At 51.1% G+C, this 18,452-nt stretch overlaps 3 long non-coding RNA genes across 6 annotated transcripts; 1 reads left to right on the forward strand and 2 right to left on the reverse strand.

The window, feature by feature from the left end:
- Positions 1-3,770: 3,770 nt before the first annotated feature.
- LOC106042205 (uncharacterized) lies at positions 3,771-8,025 on the reverse strand. 4 transcript variants are annotated; one of them, XR_010828843.1, is made up of 4 exons: positions 7,625-8,025; positions 6,111-6,283; positions 4,176-4,251; positions 3,771-4,054 (listed from the first exon to the last, which is right to left on the reverse strand). It is a non-coding gene; the product is annotated as an uncharacterized lncRNA (long non-coding RNA). The 4 variants fall into 4 exon arrangements; XR_007158499.2 differs by having other exon boundaries at positions 3,771-4,048; positions 4,176-5,291; XR_010828842.1 differs by having other exon boundaries at positions 4,176-5,291.
- A 1,382-nt stretch (positions 8,026-9,407) lies between these two features.
- On the reverse strand, positions 9,408-14,161 carry LOC106042206 (uncharacterized). Its single transcript, XR_001210972.3, has 4 exons — positions 14,024-14,161; positions 13,283-13,861; positions 12,821-13,171; positions 9,408-9,552 (listed from the first exon to the last, which is right to left on the reverse strand). It is a non-coding gene; the product is annotated as an uncharacterized lncRNA (long non-coding RNA).
- Positions 13,746-16,810, forward strand: LOC106042204 (uncharacterized). The gene is made up of 3 exons (XR_001210966.3): positions 13,746-13,880; positions 14,039-14,135; positions 15,519-16,810. It is a non-coding gene; the product is annotated as an uncharacterized lncRNA (long non-coding RNA).
- Positions 16,811-18,452: the final 1,642 nt, after the last annotated feature.

Consider the following 18,452-nt stretch of genomic DNA (forward strand, 5'->3'; position numbering starts at 1 on the left):
GCTTTGGGATCCTGCCGTGTCCCACCTGGCAGCAGCTGCCCTACCTTGGACGCCCACGAAACCGGCAGCTGAAAGGCGAGGTGGCTTCTCTGACAACACCGAACGCCGGGGAGGAGGTTTGGCTTAAAGTAGAAATCAGCGTGAGATAACCAGAGCAGCGAGGGCACGGCCACGGGGATGCGCAGGAAGGAAATTGGGGTTAGGGCTTCGTCTGAGGTCATGCCAAAGGCTGTCAGTGCTGTTAGTGCTGGCGTTAGCAGGACCACTGAAACTGTGTGTGCTAGAGACGTGATGTTGAGCTGTGATAAAAATATACCCAGCTGTGTGCATCCACGGCAGACCCGGATGGGGTCAGTGCAAAGAGGTGCCAAGGGGTGAACGAGGCTCCGGCCACGCTGTGAAAACCCAACCACGTCCAGCCAGCTGGAGCAGAGGCTGGATATGTTCAAAAACCTCCTGTTCTTAACCAGCGGAGGCTGCGAACCACTGCAGGGAGCCACCTGCGGCAGCTGGTGGACAGGAGGTTCCCCGTTGCTGGGAATCGCTGAAATCAAAGCGGCAAAATTACTGCTCAAAGGCAAGCTGTGGTCTTGGCGGAGATGGTCAGCGCTGAGTTCTGCAAGAGGGCAGGTTGCTTAGCACTGAACGCCCCGTGTGCCTTAAGCCCCAAGGCTCTGAGAAACAGCAGCTGGTCATGGGGCCTCCTTGCCAGAGTCATCTGAGAACCCTTGTGGCTTCATTAAACGGAGAGCGGGGAGCTCTGCTTACAAAATCGCAGGGTCACAGACTGGTTGGGGTGGGAAGGGACCTCTGGGGCCATCTGCTCCAGCCCCTGCTCGAGCAGGGCCACCTCCATTCGGTCTTTGGGAAGCCGATGTTTAATCCTAATCAGCCCAGAGATTTTCCTCCTACCATGGCAACCGCTCCCATGCTTGTTAGCAAACCCTGGCCGGGCACCTCGGTCGGTTGCAAAAATGCTTTTCCTCTTCAAAGCAGAAGCCTGGTTTACTGCCTCAGTTGGCTGCGCGGCAAGGCCTGGTGAATGGACTTGGTTTATGTCTGAACGTCACGAAGCACTTTGTTCCTCTGCGGGTGGCTGAGCGCTGGCACAGGCTGCCCAGAGAGGTTGTGGAGTCTCCTCCTTGGAGACCTTCAAAAGCCACCAGGACGTGGTCCTGGGCACCCTGCTGGAGGTGGCCCTGCTTGAGCAGGGGCTGGACCAGATGGCCCCAGAGGTCCCTTCCCACCCCAACTAGTCTGGGATTTGTGATCCTGCGGGTTGCAATACCCAGAGGCTGGGCTTCGTGCACAAGAGATGGATGTCTTCACCTGCTCCATAAATGTGCTTCAACGTCTTGTACTGTCATCCTCCATTGAAGCCGGGAAGCTTGGCAAAAGCAAGAGAGGCAAAAGCCTCAGCAGAGACTCTTGGATGGATGGTCAACCCAGCAGGTACCTCAGGGCTTCAGGACGCTTTTGAAGTGTGGCCAGACGAGGGTCTCCTCAGCTGCTGAGATTCCTGCCTCTTCTGGCTCTCCTATTTTTGATTATTTTAAAAGATAAGGTTTAAAAAAAAACACACACATGGGTCAAGGCTTCATGAATTTTCCCCCCGGGACTACAGGAATGCCTCACTGAGGGGTTTTTTTCTGGTGGGTTGCTTTTTTTCTGCCTGTCCTGAGCTTGGCATCAACCCAAATGCCCTTTTTACGCTGGAAGCAAGTGCATTCATTCCCCTGCCTTTTTCCCAGGTGTGTTGCTGTCCCCGAAGTGATGCTGCTGCTTTCGTATCCCTCTCCCAACCCTCTGCTCTTGGGGTGCTCCTGCCCTGGGCTGACACACAGCAGAGCCTCAGAGAGCCATCACAGCCCCAATCCGGGGGCTCAGCACTCGGCATCAGCTCATCCTGCTGGGAGCAATGCAGAGTTTTGCCTTTTTTTTTTTTTTCCAGATTTTTGGCGTTGGGTTCTGTGGGACCGCAGAGCTGATTCAGAGCTAACCTGCCTCTCTTTCCTGGGCACGAATCCATTGCAATGCGATGGCGGCAAAGAGAGAGAGAAGCAGGGCCAGTGCGGGGGCACATAAAATGGGATTTCTTCCTTTGTTCCATGAGTAATAATTCAGCAGACTCCTGCCCTCATGGAGGTGCAGGAGGGACCGGCTTGGTCCCACTTGGTCTGTCCAGTGCTTCCTACCAGCCCCACGCAGCGTGTGGCCACAAAGCAGGAGGGACAGGGGGACACAGACTCAGTAGGAAAGCAAGGGGTGAGAAAGAAGAAGGGTTTTTTAAGAGCCCTGATGTTTCCCATGAGAAGGTTCCTGCCGTGCTGGGTGGAGAAGCTCTGCTCTGGGACCTTGGTCTGCAAGGGCCACCAGAGGGGAGGAGGTAAAGGCAAGCAAAGGGATCCTGGCAGGGCTTGAAAACATCATCAGAGAGAATGACATTTGCTCAGCGAGAAGGAAGAGCTGGCAGGGGACCTTTCCCCTCTCCTCGCATCTGTCCAGCGCTGAGCAAACATCAACTAATCTTCCTGACACTTCTGTAAGACAGGGAAGCGTTACGGTGCCGTAACGATAAGTGCGGTGGAAACCACAGCTGCAGTGACGCACGCTGCAGAAAACCACCTCGCAGGCAAACCCTCGGCCTCCAAATCTGCCAGCGCAGCCCATCAGGAGCAGGGCTGAGACGCGTTTCCCACAGCAGGTTGGGGGCAGACCTCAGGGCAGCCCAGGCGTCCTGTCTCACAACCTCCTGCTCTCGCTTCTGGTCTACGAGGAGCTCTATCAGCCGGGGGAATAACATGCCAATGGAGCCTGGAGGGGTGAGAGGGTGATTAAAAGCTCAATTAGGCTCCTGCTTTGGAACATTTTTTAAAAAAATCATGTTTTCTTAGTGATTTGAAAGCACCCTTTCATCTCCAAGCCGGCAGGAGCTGTCTGTTGTTCATTTCTCCTAGGTTTGCTCCTAATCAGTTTTGCTCGTGGGGCAAAAGATGAGGCACTGGCGCAGGCTGCCCAGAGAAGCTGTTGATGCCCCATCCCTGGAGGTGCTCAAGGCCAGGCTGGATGGGGCTTTGGGCAACCTGGGCTGGTGGGAGGTGTCCCTGCCCATGGCAGGGGGTTGGAGTAAAATGATCTTCAAGGTCCCTTTCTAACCCAAACCATTCTGTGATTCTCTAATTCTACATGGGAGGCAATTTATCAGACAGAACAGAGTGAATATATGAATCTAAATGGAGAGCGGCATGTTAGTTCGCATCAGCAAATACTTAAAGCTTTGCTGTCAAAGATGCAACAGCTCGTTCTTGCTGCTCCTGCAGGGAGATACTTGCTAAGTAACGAGAGGTATCCATAGGCTCATTCTCAGGTGAGATTTCCAAAGACGTGGTACAGGGAGGGAGAGCAGAACTGTCAGGGTCTTCTGAGATGGCTTTGATTCAACCATTACTGAATTTGATGGCAGTTGGTGTTCTTCTGCACGTCTGTTGCAGAGCCAGCAGGTTGAGGGAAGTGATGATCCTCCTCTATGTGGAGCACTGTGGTCAGTTTTGGGTCCCCCAGTAAAAGAGGGACCAACAAACTGTTCTAAGTCCAGTGGAGACGTCCATAGGATGAGGGGGAATGGGCTAAAGTTGTGCCAGGGGAGGTTTAGGTTGGATATTAGGAAGAACTTCTTTACCGAAAGGGTTGTTAGGCATTGGAATGGGCTGCCCAGGGAAGTGGTTGAGTCCCCATCCCTGGAGGTCTTTAAGAGATGTTTAGATGTAGAGCTTAGCGATATGGTTTAGTGGAGGACTTGTTAGTGTTAGGTCAGAGGTTGGACTCGGTGATCTTGGAGGTCTTTTCCAACCTAGATGATTCCGTGATTCTGTGTGACAGCACAAGACATATGGGGAGAGGTTGAAGCAGATGGGTTTGACCAGCCTGGAAAAGCCGATGCTCAGGGGCATGCACTTGCTGTCTTCTACTATTTAAGAGGAGGCTGTAGAAAAGGCAGTCAGATTCTTCTCCAATGTGCACAGCGAAAGGATGAGGCGACAAACAGAAGCTGCAGCTGTAGGAGATGATGTTGTGTCAATACAGTAATGCACAGCGTGAGACCTTGTAGTAGGGAAGGTGCTTTAACTTTAAACCAAACCCCAAAACTAAACTGGCGTCACTCATTGCATTCTCACCTTCACATCCACGAGCACCAAGAGATGTGTGCCCACCAGTTTGGCACTGGTGTCCAAGCTGCCTGTCCAGGATTCCCTGTGGAGAACAAGGAGATGCCATCTACTGAGTCTTGCTCATGTGTCCTGGCTTCCTCCTAGGTGGGTGACAATTTGCTGGCTTCATATACATTTTTTTTTTGTCCCCTGGAGGAGCTGCTGGGTCTCTCCACCCTGTCCCATGGCAGTGAGTCACCAGGATTTACTCACTGCTCTGTCTCCCAGCCCAGCTGTCCTGAGACGGTGCACGTAGATCTGCTGGGACCTTGCTGCCTTGCGCCCCTAGGTGCCATCAGCACGTGCCGTTTGTGTAGCCCTTCCCCCGCCATTTCTTATGTCTGGTGCAGCCACACAAAACACCCCTGTGCTGTCTCCACCCCTGGAGATACTCAAAATTCACCCAACAGGGTCCTGATCTAACTCTGATGACCCTTCTTGGAGCAGGAGATTGAGCTGGAGATGGCCAGACCTAACTTATTCTGTAGGGAAGAGAAGGAAAGAAGGAGATCTTTGTTATGACAAGGAGGGGAGAGGGAAGAGAAGGGGAAACAGTGACTCCAGTGTCCTTCATTAACCTTGCTGATAGACTTCAACTCATCATCCGCTGATTTATATGGCACTGCTAACTGCTGGCTGCAGGACAAACCAAGCACTTTCCATTTTTAGGGATCAAAAGGTGATGGCTAGCACACATACCCTGCCTCCCTCCTCTACCTCCTTTGGAGAATTTCAGAGCCCAACATGGAGACGGATCTGTATCCTATATTTTTTTTGCCAGCACCGGAGGCACAAGAGGACGTGCAGCTTGCCCAGCTCTGCAGTGACTCACTGGCAGAAGCCAGACTCCTGTCTGCCAGCCGTCTTCATCTCCATCTCCTCTGACAGTCCTCTGCCAGACCACAGACGTGGCGCTCTCCAGGTCCCTTCGCTGTGCACAACCTCAGTGTGTCTCTGAGCAGGCTTAGCCCTGGCTGCTGGTGGGCTGAGATGATCCCCAGACGGGAATATCCTCCATCCATCTCCGCAACCCGATGTGTGTTGGAAGGTGAGCATCCCCCAGCTTTTCTACACACTGGTCCTCTGTATTATGGAAGGGACAGAGGGACAGTGACCCCGTGGCACTTTGCTCAAGCCCTTAGATCCCAAACACCTCGCTGTATTTGCCCACCCGTTTTCACAGCACGCGTAGGACAACCTCTCCTTGTGCTTCTGCGAGCCCCGGGGTTGTTGCTGGTGGGGTGAAAACTGTTGGGCAGGAGGGGAGGAACAGACAGGCACAGTGACTGCATAAGGGGATTTCCTAGCCACATAGGAAACCTGGCTGAAAAAGAACCCAAACGAAAAAAAAAAAAAACACCTCTTTTTGCAATCAGCTTCCTCAAAGAGCTTGGGGATCTGGTAGCTGGTCAGGAAGGAGCCTGCCCCAGCTCAGCCCCACAGCTTTCCTCAGCCACCCTCCCAGCTGAGTCTTGGGTTGGCAGCAATGATTTATCCCCCACCTGCCTCAGAAAGTTTTCGTAATCACCCAGCTGCTGAATAACCCTCTTGTCTGAATTCCCCTGAAGGCCCAAAAAGAGCCTCTGCTTATCTAACGCTCATTTGACCGGATAAATTGAAGGCGGTTTTCGAGTGCTCTGGAAGTGACCTGCTCTAAGGCAGTTCAGCTTTTCAATCCCCTTGGCAGCAACATCAGCAGTTTTCCTTGATTTTTTTTCTTCCTCCTGGTGCAGGCTCTGACAATTCTACCGTCCCAGCACGATGCTCACCCCGCTGAGCCTCAGAAGGATGCAGAGGTGCCCGTTTCCCACCGTAACCCGTGTGCTACCTTCCTCTGGCCCACGGAAACTCAATCGCAGGGGATCATTTGCAAAGACTAATTGATCTTAAGAGCCTTTTTACCTTTTTAACTCTCATTCTAGAGTATTTGGAAGTGGCTTCCTAGAACAGGTTTGTCCTCCGAGTACTCTATGAGTGGTTGCTTCCCAACCTTTCTCTTCTTTGAGCTCTGCTCTTTAACCCCGTCGCTGTTTTCTGGTTGCTCTCTCCCATTGGGAAGAAAAGCTGCAGAGATCCTAGAGGCAGACCACAACAGGTTTTTAGTTCCAGCACTAATGCTTTCCAGTAAAATCTTTGTTTTATCCCACCAATCTCATGCTTGGCTTTGAAACATGCTTTCGATGAGTCTATTGACTGCACAACTGCCCGCGCGAACGTATGTCAAAAAATTCGTCAGACAATTGCCTGGTGTTCACTCTCCTCCTCTCAGGATGTGCCCAGCTTTTCCTGAAAATACGAGCTTTAAACTGAAACGACTGAGTCACCTTTTCAGAACTTTTCACGGTCAGATCCAGAAATACCTAATGCATGTCACAGGCAATAGCTAAGGATGTTGATTTCAGTTTGCTGGAGATTCAAAGCTAATAACGTTTTGCTTTCTCTTACGTGCTTTTCCCCCTTTGCTCATTCAGGCCTTTGAATCCTTCACCTGTTTCAGCCAGGTCAGATGAAGGGCTGAAGACCTTAGGTATCAAAACTCCTGCCGATTTTGCAAATACCAGTTACTGGATGGAGGAAAGGTCTCTTTTGGTGTCTCCAATACTGGAAATACAGTGCTATGATTGCACTACACTCTCCCCAGAGATGTCTCTAAAAATCTCCAAACCCATCCTTTAAAAACCTCCAGTCTCTAAAAAAATAGGCTTCATATCTCCACTTCTCCAAGGACAGCTTGTCCACTGCAGTGAAGGATTTGAAGAGTTCGCCAGATCCTCCGCCAAAGCTTCCTGGCCTTGTAGTTCCCCACTCTCGAAACTGGATAGGATGAACTGCTACAGCACCAAAACTGTGCCAGTGCAGGAGGATGGCTTCGTGCCTGGGTGAGAGGAGGATGGACCACAGCAGTATCCTCCTTGGTATGTCTCCACGCTGCTTATATCAACTCCTTTTTGTCGCCCATGAGAAGCAGGTGCAGCTTCAGAGGGGGGAATTTATTTACTGGCCAAACTGAGCTTGGGTGGTTGGCAGTGGTGGGATGTTCCATCCTTTTAGCCTTGAAACTTAAGGGGTCTGCATGGAAAGCAATGAATAGCAGTGAAGGAAAACATGGGACTCTCAGATCACTACTGGATCAGCCTGAATGTAACGTGGGATCTTTTCAGAAATAAAGGTCTGAACGAAATCCATCTGGTTTCATACCTTTGCTTTGTATGGGAGATGGTCCCTATAGGAAGCCCACAAACATTGGCAGGCCACAGCTGACATCAGGACTTCCAGTTCTGCCTCAGGCAGGCACTCCCTGTCTACCTCCTGCCTCTCTGTCCCTGTCCCATTTCTTCCTCCCTCCTCCTCCTCCTCGTGCTCGCCTCCCTTCCCTTTCCAGCCCCCGACACTGCCCCGGGCTGTCTCAGACTGACCTTACTGTCGTGGCCTCCTTCTCTTTGCTTCCCACTTGCCTTCGCCCAGTCATCGCGTTATCTTCTGCTCTCTCAGAGAAACGCTGCCAAAAACGTCCCTTCTGTGCTGTTCGCTTGCCAGGGCTGAGCAGGAAAATATTGTTTCCTGCAATTTCGTTAGCAGCAGTCAGGAAGGTCTCTCCTGCTGAGAGAAGGCACTTCAGTGAATTACATCCCTCGCTCGGCTGCCTTAGGGGAGGCTGCGTGTGGTAAATCCAGTCCTGGAGTACAGGCCGGGAGAAGAACTGGTGGAGAGCAGCCCTGCGGGGAAGGACTTGGGGGTTTTGGTGGGTGAAAGGCTCGACATGAGCCAGCAGTGTGTGCCTGCAGCCCAGAAGGCCAACTGCGTCACCAGAGGGGTGGGCAGCAGGGGAGGGAGGGGATTGTCCCCCTCTGCTCTGCCCTTGTGAGGCCCCACCTGGAGCCCTGCGTCCAGGTCTGGGCCCCCAGCACAAGAAAGTCATGGATCTGTTAGAGCAGGTCCAAAGGAGTGCTACAAAGATGATCAAGGGGCTGGAGCACCTCTTCTGTGGAGACAGGCTGAGGGAGCTGGGGTAGTTCGGCCTACAGAAGAGAAGGCTCCAGGGAGACCTCACTGCGGCCTTTCAGTACCTGAAGGGGGCTTATAAAAATAAGGGAGAGGGACTCTCTACTTGGGTAGATATAATAGGACAAGGGGGAATGGTCTTAAACTAAAAGAGGATAGATAAATTATATTAGAGGTTAGGAAGAAATTCTTCACTCAGAGGGTGGTGAGGCCCTGGCACAGGCTGCCCAGAGAAGCTGTGGATGCCCCATCCCTGGAGGTGCTCAAGGCCAGGCTGGATGGGGCTTTGGGCAACCTGGGCTGGTGGGAGGTGTCCCTGCCCACGGCAGGGGGTTGGAGTAAAATGATCTTTAAGGTCCCCTCCAACCCAAGCCATCCTATCATTCTCTGAGTCCTTTTGTCCCTTATTTTCCCCATCCAGGTGCACCACGATGAGGCAGTAAGAACTGGGATGTGAAGCCCTTCCCAAACCCAGATGGGCATCCTCAGGGCTCCTGCACAATTTGGCCTCATCTTCCCCAAGGACAGTCCTAGCCCGTGTCACCGGCTCAAGAGGAAAATCCGGTGAGGGCACGGCTTTCCTGTAAGGCAGAAAGCTGTGTTAGAACCAGGCTTTCCCTGGAGCTCTTGTTACCAGCACAGCAGAGAACTTTTAGCAGGGTAATTAGCGTATCTGATGGTTTTATACCTGGATATGGTCCTTCAGGATATGGCTGTAAATGACATTTGTCCTGAGACAGCTGCTATCTGTATCTGGAGATTGTGCTAATGGTGTCCGTTGCTGTGTCTGTTTGCAGAACAAATGCAGAGAAATGACAGGGCTGTGGCAGGTCGTGGCACATTCACCCGTCAAAGTCGAGAGAAACAGGAATGACTGGGACATCTCATCCTAGGTGGTGTCTCCCCATGGGTGGTATGGGGTCTAGATGAAAAGCTGAAGTGCAGATGCCCATTACTGCCTGCACTGACCTTAAGATTTAAGCACTAATGGCCCCAATTTATGCATCTGGAGACTTAGGAGAAACTAGAAACTAAGGGACTCTGGCAGAGAGAGGGGCAGGACGTGTCCCTAAGGGAGCTCGGCCGAGCAGGACAGTGAGTAGTGAATCTGTAGAAAATCTTTAGTTCCTCAAAGGTTCAACAAAGAACCTGTGAGGTTTCTTTGGCTGTTCTGCACCCACAGGTCTTTGAGTTGTTGAGTCTTGCTGTGCCCCTTTGCAGGTACAATTCTTGTCTTTTACAGAGAGGGATGGGACATGTGCAAGTCTGTAAGCACCGAGCCTTGCAAGATGGGGATTCAGGGGGTCTTGGTGCAGCCAGACTCATGCTCCTAGTGCTGGATCTGGATAATAAACAAAAGAAAATAGGCAGGGATGAGTCGTTCAAAGGTTAAAATCCTCTCTGCAAGCCGGCCAGGCGATGCAGTCCGGCTACCTTCCCTTCCTTCCCATTCAGCGTGCACTTGTGCATTTACCAGAGCATCTTGTTTAATGAAAAGGATTGCTTTTGATAGATGCAGGTTTCTGATTATGTAATTGCCCTTGTAAGGAAGCACAGAGGAGAATTTTAGCAGAACTGCTGGCTCTTATGCAAGACTGTTGCCAGTGTTTACTCTGCAGGGATGTGATTCTCCTCTGTCATTTGAGCAGAAAATGATGCGTTAATCTTTTAAGACATTTATGAAACATTGGATTATGCCAGGATCAGTGCACTATCATCTGTAAGAAACCTGCTGGCCGATTGGATGGCACACAACTTTTTGAGGCAGGTTTTATATTTAAACTTCACATTTCCGCGCCGGAAGAACAGCAAACATCAAGCTTTTAAGAGCCTTGGATAAATCACGAGGTCCGAGTCTTCAGCAATTACTATCAGTGGAAAGTTGGGCTCGTGCATCTGTCAAGAATAGAAGCTGTATTGCTGAGCACCGGTCTCCTGGATACATTTTCATCATATTTCTCAGCTAACAGGATTTGAACCCAGCTAAATTGCACAGTAATACCAAGAGGCCATCCTGAGTCTTAACTGTTCCCCAGAGGGCTCCGAGATGATTTAATGACACAGGTTTAGTGTTCTAAGTAGTGACTGGAGCAGTGACTTCAGAGCTAAATTGGGAACACAATAACATATGGGGCACTGAACCAACTTCAGCTAAGTAAGTTTGATCTCCTGCTCTGCAGGAGTCAGAACTACTGTCCAAATTTGAGAAGAAGTCCCTAGCTGTCTCTGTTCTCAGGAACAAGTCCTTGTGTTTAATATGGGGTGGTGGCGAATCACACCAGGAACCTGTAGATCCTGGGCAGACCCTGCAGTGTCTCTGCAGTGGGCTGGTACAGCTGTGAGGCTCTCTGGGATGTCTGCTGCACACAGAGCCTGTCTGGTACAACATGAATATTCAAGCTCAAGCTGATGGCATGATTTTGCACAGGATTGAGACAGCGATTCAGGCGAAGTGTTGAATTGGTCTTGACCTGGACCCACATTACACAGCTTTGGAAGCCCACGATGTCCTGCAAAGAGTAGGGTTCAAAGATTGAGGGTGTTGCAATTAGTGCCATAAAAATGCTTCCCTTTTTAAAGCACACGTTTGGCTGTATTTGCAGTCCAGTGCTCATACAGGCACCAGATATATGCAGTGTTGGACAAAAATAGTAATATTTTTGCCACTCTCCTTGCTGAAGTAGGATGCTGGCACAATTGACCAAACGTTGACTTTTTTTTAGGAAGTCTAGCACTATGATTCACACTATTTTCCAAGCTCAGTAGAATAACAACAGCAACAATAATAATAAAATTTAAAAAGCTTCTTTCAAACTGCTGTTTAAAGGAGGTACATGGTGTCCCTTGGAAATCTGGCCGCAGTCCCTGCACTGGGAACCGCTCTGCAAGGCAAATGCTCCCTTTGTGCTTGGAGGAGCACAAGAAGAACCAAACATGCACATGTGTGCACACCTGGACCATCATGAGACTCACAGCACTTTGTAGCTGTGTCACACCCACTGCAGCAGGTGTCAACACCCCTAAGTACACAATATTTTGTGCGTATTTCTTGCTTTTCATCGAATGGCTGCAAATCATCGAGCATCAGCCGGGGGCTCACCTCCCCACTGCCTCTCTGATAATCCAGCAATGGATCCACTTGCAAATTCCTCCTTTTACAGGTGGAGAAACTGAGGCAGAGCTTCGGCAGAGTTGGGGCCAGCGAACATTGTGGCCTGGGATGTTTCAAGGGCAGGTTAAGCTGAGAGCACTCAGGACAGGTTCAGGCACACTTGCTCTTGCCTTGGGGCAGAGGGAAGGAGGAGGTCACCTCTTGGTGTCCTTCCCAGAGGCTTGAGGATCCACCCAGTTACTTCGGAAACAAGGCCCTCCCAGCGGTGACACACGGATTTCTCTCGCTCTTCCTGTTTATCTCTTACTGATGCCCTCATTCCCACACCCTTTAGGGTGCTTGGGACTTTGGGGCCGTGAGCGCAGCATTCGGTGAGCGGCACGTGCAGAGCTCCCCGAGCTGCGTCACCGCGGGACGTGCTGCAGAGTGCTCCTCAGTGCAAAACACCGCTGAATTAATGCTGTGGCAGCTCTCCACCACATCAGAGGGTGGTTATTGTTATTATATTATGCCAGCCACTATCTGTCCTGCAAAGCTCTCCTAAAAGCACAAGACCGTTCAGAGATGCGAATGCCCCCAGCGCATGGCACTGGGGATGAGGAGTGCAGAGATGCTCCTGACCCCGCAAAGAGACCTGGCTGCCCTCTGGCACCCTTCTGGGGGCTCAGAGAGCTCACGGCACCATGGCGTGGGGAATATGTTTGTTAGCAGGTCACCAGGTAACGACCAGGCTCCCAGGGTGTGACGGGGAGCCTCGCCGTGGGTTAATTTCTCCTTGGGTGGGGAGGGCGAGGAACTGGGTGTCGGTCACGTAGGCGCAGAGTGGTGTCACCTCGGAGCTAGGTGGCTGGATGCGGACCCCTCCGAATAACCCAGCCCTCCTGGAAGACTCTGCTGTGGTTGGGGGTGAGCCCCCCGCTCAGCTTGGTGTGGGGCTGCAGTGTCAGCGATGGGTGGGCTGGGGCTCCGGGGGGTGTCACCTCACCTTGGCAGCACGGTGCCCGTCCCACCTTGGTGTAAATGATTAAACAGGGAGCTGAATAACACGGAGTCCTTCCGTGGCCTGGGGCCAGGAGGAGGAAATCGTGGGCTCCATCTAGCAAGCATGGGCGATGCGAACAGGCGGGAGCTTTGCGTTGTGTGCCTCGCACCCAGCTCATGGCGCTGTGGAAAGATGGGGCTGTCTGCCCCGCTGTCTGTCCTGCTGTGAAGGGAGGGCCTGGATGAAATACTGATCGTGTGTTTTCTCGTCCAAAGGCCTGTTCAGAAGCGGGAAGGTCAGCAACCTGCTGGAGAGGGACCAAAGATAATGCTCTGGCTCTGCTGCGTGTTTGGATCGAGGTGGTGCAGTGCCCTGGCCACCCTGCCTTGGCACCAGGTCTGCCCAGGCCAACCTGGGCTTGGCAGGCAGGACAGGGCCCTCCAGGACCCCTGGCATGGAGAAAATGTGAGCAAAGGACGCGCATATGCCATTATCCTGGAAACAACAAAACCCTACCTCTTAGAGTGCCCTTCCTGCCATGGGGCTGTGCCGGTGGGCACAACGTTCCTGCGGGGACATCTGGGGTTTGTTGTAGGCTTCTGCAGTCCCAGGATAATTCAGATTGGAGGAGACCTCGGGAGGAGGAGGAGACCACTGTCCAGGCAGGCAGCAACAGGGTACCATTTAACAAGATGCTGTTTTTTTTTGTGGTGAAACTGGCTGAAGAATTTCCCCTCCTCGTTCCTTTGCTTTAGAGCCTCCATCACATTTTGTTTTTCTTCTCGCTTATGACAGTACAACTGTTTCTTGGCTCTGCTGGATCGCTGAACCGATATGAATATCTTATCCTCTGTGACTTTTTAAATTCTGGAGAGAGAGGCCCAGGCACAGCAAGTTATTTTCATTTTGCAGCCGGGAGAGGATAGAACCATGTGAGCTATGCAGAACACATATATATATATATAGTGTTTGGCTCACCCATTTGGAGATCTTACATCCAGAGACGAATAAAAACTAGATTCAGGTGGGAGCCCAGCACTGTAACTTAAATCAGGAGCTGAGCATCATGGCTTTACCACCAAACTGAACTCTTCTGTTTTTATCGATATAATTGATGTCTATCGTGCTTATGCTTAGGCAGGTGGGTTAGCTGTACACTCAGTCAGTTAAATCGCTTATTAGTCTCCACTGGCAGCTCCGATCTGGTCCCTGGTGGCTGTAAGGTGAGCTCAGGCACCTACACCCATGGAGACACCTACAATTAAGCACCGTAACCTGCAGCTGCCTCCTTTCCCCGATGGCATTCCAAACACCTCCTTTGATGTCACACAGGGAAGGTTGTGGTGGAGACGGGGAACGCCTCTGGATCGCCTGACTCCTCAGCTGGCACGTTAGCACCTGTTTGCTCATGCCCGTGTGCTGACAACACCATCTCGCGTCCCCACCTCCTTCATCTCCATTTCAGCATCTCCCCACGCTGCCTCTTGGCTTCGGCTTTGGGGCTGGCGCCATCGCGGCCACCTCTTCTCATGGCAAGGACTCCGAGCTGCTTCAGGGCTACAGGCACAAAATAACAGTAATAACAAAATTACTCTTCTAATTGCCACAAGAATCACAACAATTACTCTCATACCATTATTGATATTAATAACAATGACGGTAATAGTAGGTGTTAACACATACCAGCAATTACTGTTGATCCTCCAACGTGCTAATTACCTTTTCTGCTATTAGTCGTCCTGGAATCGGAGGGCAGTGATTCGGCGGTGTGAGTCACCTTACTTTCACAAGGCCACGAGGAGAAGGCTCAGCCTGACTCAGACCTCAGGAGGTAAGAGTGACCTGCTGCACATCTCTCTGCGAAGGTGCTCAAGGCTTTTCCTGAAGCGAGAAAAAAGTCACGGGATGGGAAAATTCTAGAAGTGGAAGCGATGAACAAATGTGTAATTTTCAAGTTTGGGAATTATGGCAAGAATATAAGGAATATTTGCAGATATATGCAGATTTTCCCCTTGGGGGTTCAATATGCCCTTGGGGGGGTCAATATGTATCCACTGCAAAGTATGGGTTTCCTGGACCTGGGAGGATTTCAGCCAATTTCTGATGACAGAGAAAAGCTGAGTTTTAGTATTTCTCAAAGATTTTTTTTTTTCAATCTGTGTTTTGAGAAAGCTGTTTGCAATTTATGAAATACTGGTGTTTTAACACAAAGTTTGGCCATTAAAACTGAGCCTCAAGTTAAAAAAAAAAAAAAAAGAAATCTCCCTTCCATCTTCCTCTACGTCACCTGCCACATTAATTTTCCTCTATGGAAAAAAGCCCCAAAACATTTGGAGTATTGCTCTAATGTGGAACAAATCCAAATTCTGAAAACTAAAATCTTGGAGAAACAGCAGCTCCTGTCCACGTGGTTTGCTGGGATTGCAGACACAGTCTGGTGTGGGACTCTGTTACTGTGCTATGCGATGTGGATGATGCTCCTTGGTTCCAGAAGCAGAAGCAGAGGTGGAGAACTAGCAGGGGATGGGATAACAGGGCAACTTTACCTACAGGGGAGGACAAGGGCTCTCTAGGTCTACGTTAGAAGGGCAAAGGGTCCTGCAGGTGGCAGAGCAGTCACTGCTGTGCCTGTACTGACCCTGCGGACCCTGCTTGATGTTCTGATGGAAATGTTGAGATTGGCAAGAATGGAGAATGGATGAAGATCGATGTGGAAGCACCAGAAGGGACCCACAGCAGAAGGGCTGCACAAATGGCCCTCAGATGAGCAAACTGACAAAATCTCAGCACTTCTTTGTGCGTTGTCACAAGAGACTCGGACTTGGAGATGAATGGCAGTGAGTAAATCCTGGTGACTCACAGAAGTGGGACAGTATGGAGAGACCCAGCACTGGCAGCTCCTCCAGAGGGCAAAAGGGTACATCCAAACCCAGCACATTGTCACTAAAAGGGGAGAAACCCAAGAAATTTGATGAGGACTTGACAGTCATTGTCCCTTGCGTCTGGAAAGGAGAAAAGCTGAAAGGGCGATGGAGTGCCCATAGCCTGAGATGTGACATTCAATAAGATCCCAAGAGGCTGTTGGGGCAGGAAGAAGCCTCATTCATTCACATTTCTGTAGCCAGTGAAAAGCTTTCATTGGATGTAAAATTGGATGTGAAATTGCCTTTGCCTCTGAGTCATTGCTGAAATCTCTCCCATTGCTATTTGTCAGATGCAATCACTCCAGAAATAGCAAGTAGTGGCAGAAGCAGCAGCTGTGGCCCAGGGAATACGTTGTAGACTTCAAGAAAATGGTGTCTGTAATGTGCCCAAGTGATGCAGAATTAATCAGGTTTGAAAAAAGAACACGGCTTTCGCACCCTGGGGGACTGTTGCTAAAAAATCCTGCCTATGCGGATCTTCCCGTCGTGCTCCTTGACATAACTTCTAAGAGGAATAAATGAGTTTATCTCCCACATTGCCCGGAGACCTTTCACATGGAAATAGTGGGATTAAGGAGATTAAGATTTAGCTTCAACTTGGATAAAGAACAACAAAGAAGAATGATTAACACATGAAATGATTCTAAGTCATTAGACCTGAAGTCCAGTCTCCGTACATTGCCCCTAGTGACAGCTTTTCTGTTGTGTTCATTGCTGTCACATCTGATCCCATAAGAGAACAGGAGTAAACCAAATGGTTCCCTGCAGTGGGGTGGGTTGGCTCCAAAACAGCTATGGGCTGGGCTATGGAGGAGGTACAAGGCATGGGAAGGAAAAAGGAGGCTGGTGAGATTTATTGGATGGGTGTAGGGAAGGCCCTGCTTGAGGAGGACAGGGCCAAGGAGGTGGAGAGCAGAACTAAGGGTTGGGGTCTTGGTTTGAGGAGAGAAGAAGGAGGGAGTAGAAGGTGGGTTTGGTGGGGGACCTGGCTTGGGGTGGAGGACAAAGCTGTGGGAGGAGGTTGGTGTGAAGTCAGCTGCCTCATGGTATTGGTGGGCCACCAACAGGGGGTGAGAAATGGCCACAGATCCATGTACCCTGTTATGGGTTTGGTCCAGACAGCAGATGGGGCTTGGAGTTAAGGAAGAGAAGGATGTGAGGCTGTCGGGATGCAGGTGACGGGATGTGTGCTGGGAGAGGTGGTGGTGCAGGGCCCAAAATGACTGCCTGAAACTTTGGGCAGCACTTGTGGAGGGAAGGAGGGAGATTTCTCCATGGCAATCTTCATGGGCTCGGTGGTGGCCAGGTGTTGGGACATCCCAGCCTGAAGACTCCAAAGCAAGGCTTTCAGAAGCAGGAACTGGAAATCAAGGCTGAAGTGCTCTGCTGGATTTTCAGAAGTCCTTATGTTCCCCAGGGCCATGAGTCTCACTCTTAAACCAACCCAGGCCTCCAGCAGTCTGGGGAGCTTTCTGGTCTCTCACTTGGAGCACCTCACACCAGTTGGGCCTTGTTAGAGCCGAAGTAGCAAACACCAGGCAGTTCCCTGGAAAGATGTTCCTGGTCTCCTCAGTGTCCACCAAACCCCTGAGGGAGACTCCTGGCTATGTTGGGCCTGCATTGGGCCTGCTGACGTGTGAGTGAGCGACGCGAACCGCCTCATGGCACGCCTGTGTGAAAGCAGAAGTGTCCAGCCCCACACAGATCCCGCAACCAGAAGCTGGTTTCCCCTTTCGTCTGGGCTGTTTTTTTACCCAGCAGCAGTAGCTGAGTCAGACCTCTCTAGGTCCCTTTGAAAGCTGTGGCCACCAAGATCCTTCTGTCGGTGGTGTGGAGGCACCTTTTGAAGCAGGAGCTTCTGCTTCATCCTTCCTTCAGAGCCTGGATCAGGAGGCCAAGCCACCAAACGAGCACGTCCTGGGGAATGGGAGCTCTGGTTTGGCCTGCAGCGTTGTGACTCTGGCTGCCTCAAAGGAAGGGGAGATCCACTGCTAATAAAAGGAAGCTGTCAGGCAGGGGAATTAGAGCTCTTGGAAAGGCAGGAGCAGGCTGGCAATGAGCAGAGGAAGCAAATAAAACACCGGACTCTTTTAGCCTCATGTTTGATGTCTCTAGACCCAATGTACAGGGTCTTGCCAGTCTTCCGTGGTCCTGGGTGCAGGTGTTATGGGCTGAAATCCAGTGGCTCTGCAGCCCCTGCGTTCAACAGACTGGGGCTACCTGTGGCTGATGGGGTAAGGAGCCAGGGGTTTGCTCACTGGGACCCCCCAGATCAACTTTTGGCCTGGACAGACAAGACAGGACATCAAAAGTACATCAAAAAGTGCATAAACACTCAGTTTTTGGAGGGTAGGTCCGACCTTGTCAGGCTGACTTCTCCCCATGAGGACAAGATAAGAAGGGGGACCAGATGCGCAGTCTCCATCCTTTGAGGTTTTGGAGACCGGGTTGGGTAAAGCCCTGAGTAACGTGGTCTGACCCCCATAGCAGTCCTTGCAGGGAGCAGGAGGCTGGGCCTAGGAGGTGCCACGTTGGTGACAATATAGTAGGATGCTCAGTTTTCCCTAACAGATACTGGCCAGTGGCTTTGGTGACACTGGGGACCTGAGGCCAGCTTGCTCAGTGTAAAGCCAGGGCCTTGAGCAGGAGGTACCCAAAGGCTAAATAACCACGTCAGCATGATATCCAGGCTCCCAGTCCCCAGCGAGAATTGCTACCCCATGGCTGACTTCATGGGTCTGGCCTGAACTCACAGGGACAGAGGCAGAATTAAGCGTGCAAAGCTTCTTGGGCTTCTCAAAGTCCAAGTGTTTGTTGGGGAATTTACCTTTTAAAGGAGATCCTACTCCCACCCTACAAAATCCAGCCCTTCCTAACACATCTGGGCTTGCTTCCCCAAGCAGCTGGCTGCTCATAAGTTCTGGTGTTCAACAGCTCTGACTTGGATGCAGTGTATGAGGTCAGAAAAGGGTGTGCAGTACTGGTTCCAGGTCCCTCACGTCCCTGTACATATTAATGGTGCTCTGGAGACTGCAGAGCAGTGCAAACCAGCTTGAAGCCTGCCTCCTCTTGGCCTGATCAGCAGGTCATTGTTGGTTTCCTTACAGAATAACTCGGTCCCTTTTTGTGCTGCACCATATGTTAGATGAGACACAGATGTTTGCTCTGACAATGAGCCATTACCACACTGTCAAAAAAGCTGGTGTTTTTTGCAGCTGGATCAG

This window comes from Anser cygnoides, chromosome 2 (assembly GCF_040182565.1).
Source record: "Anser cygnoides isolate HZ-2024a breed goose chromosome 2, Taihu_goose_T2T_genome, whole genome shotgun sequence".
Taxonomy (NCBI): Eukaryota; Metazoa; Chordata; class Aves; order Anseriformes; family Anatidae; genus Anser; species Anser cygnoides.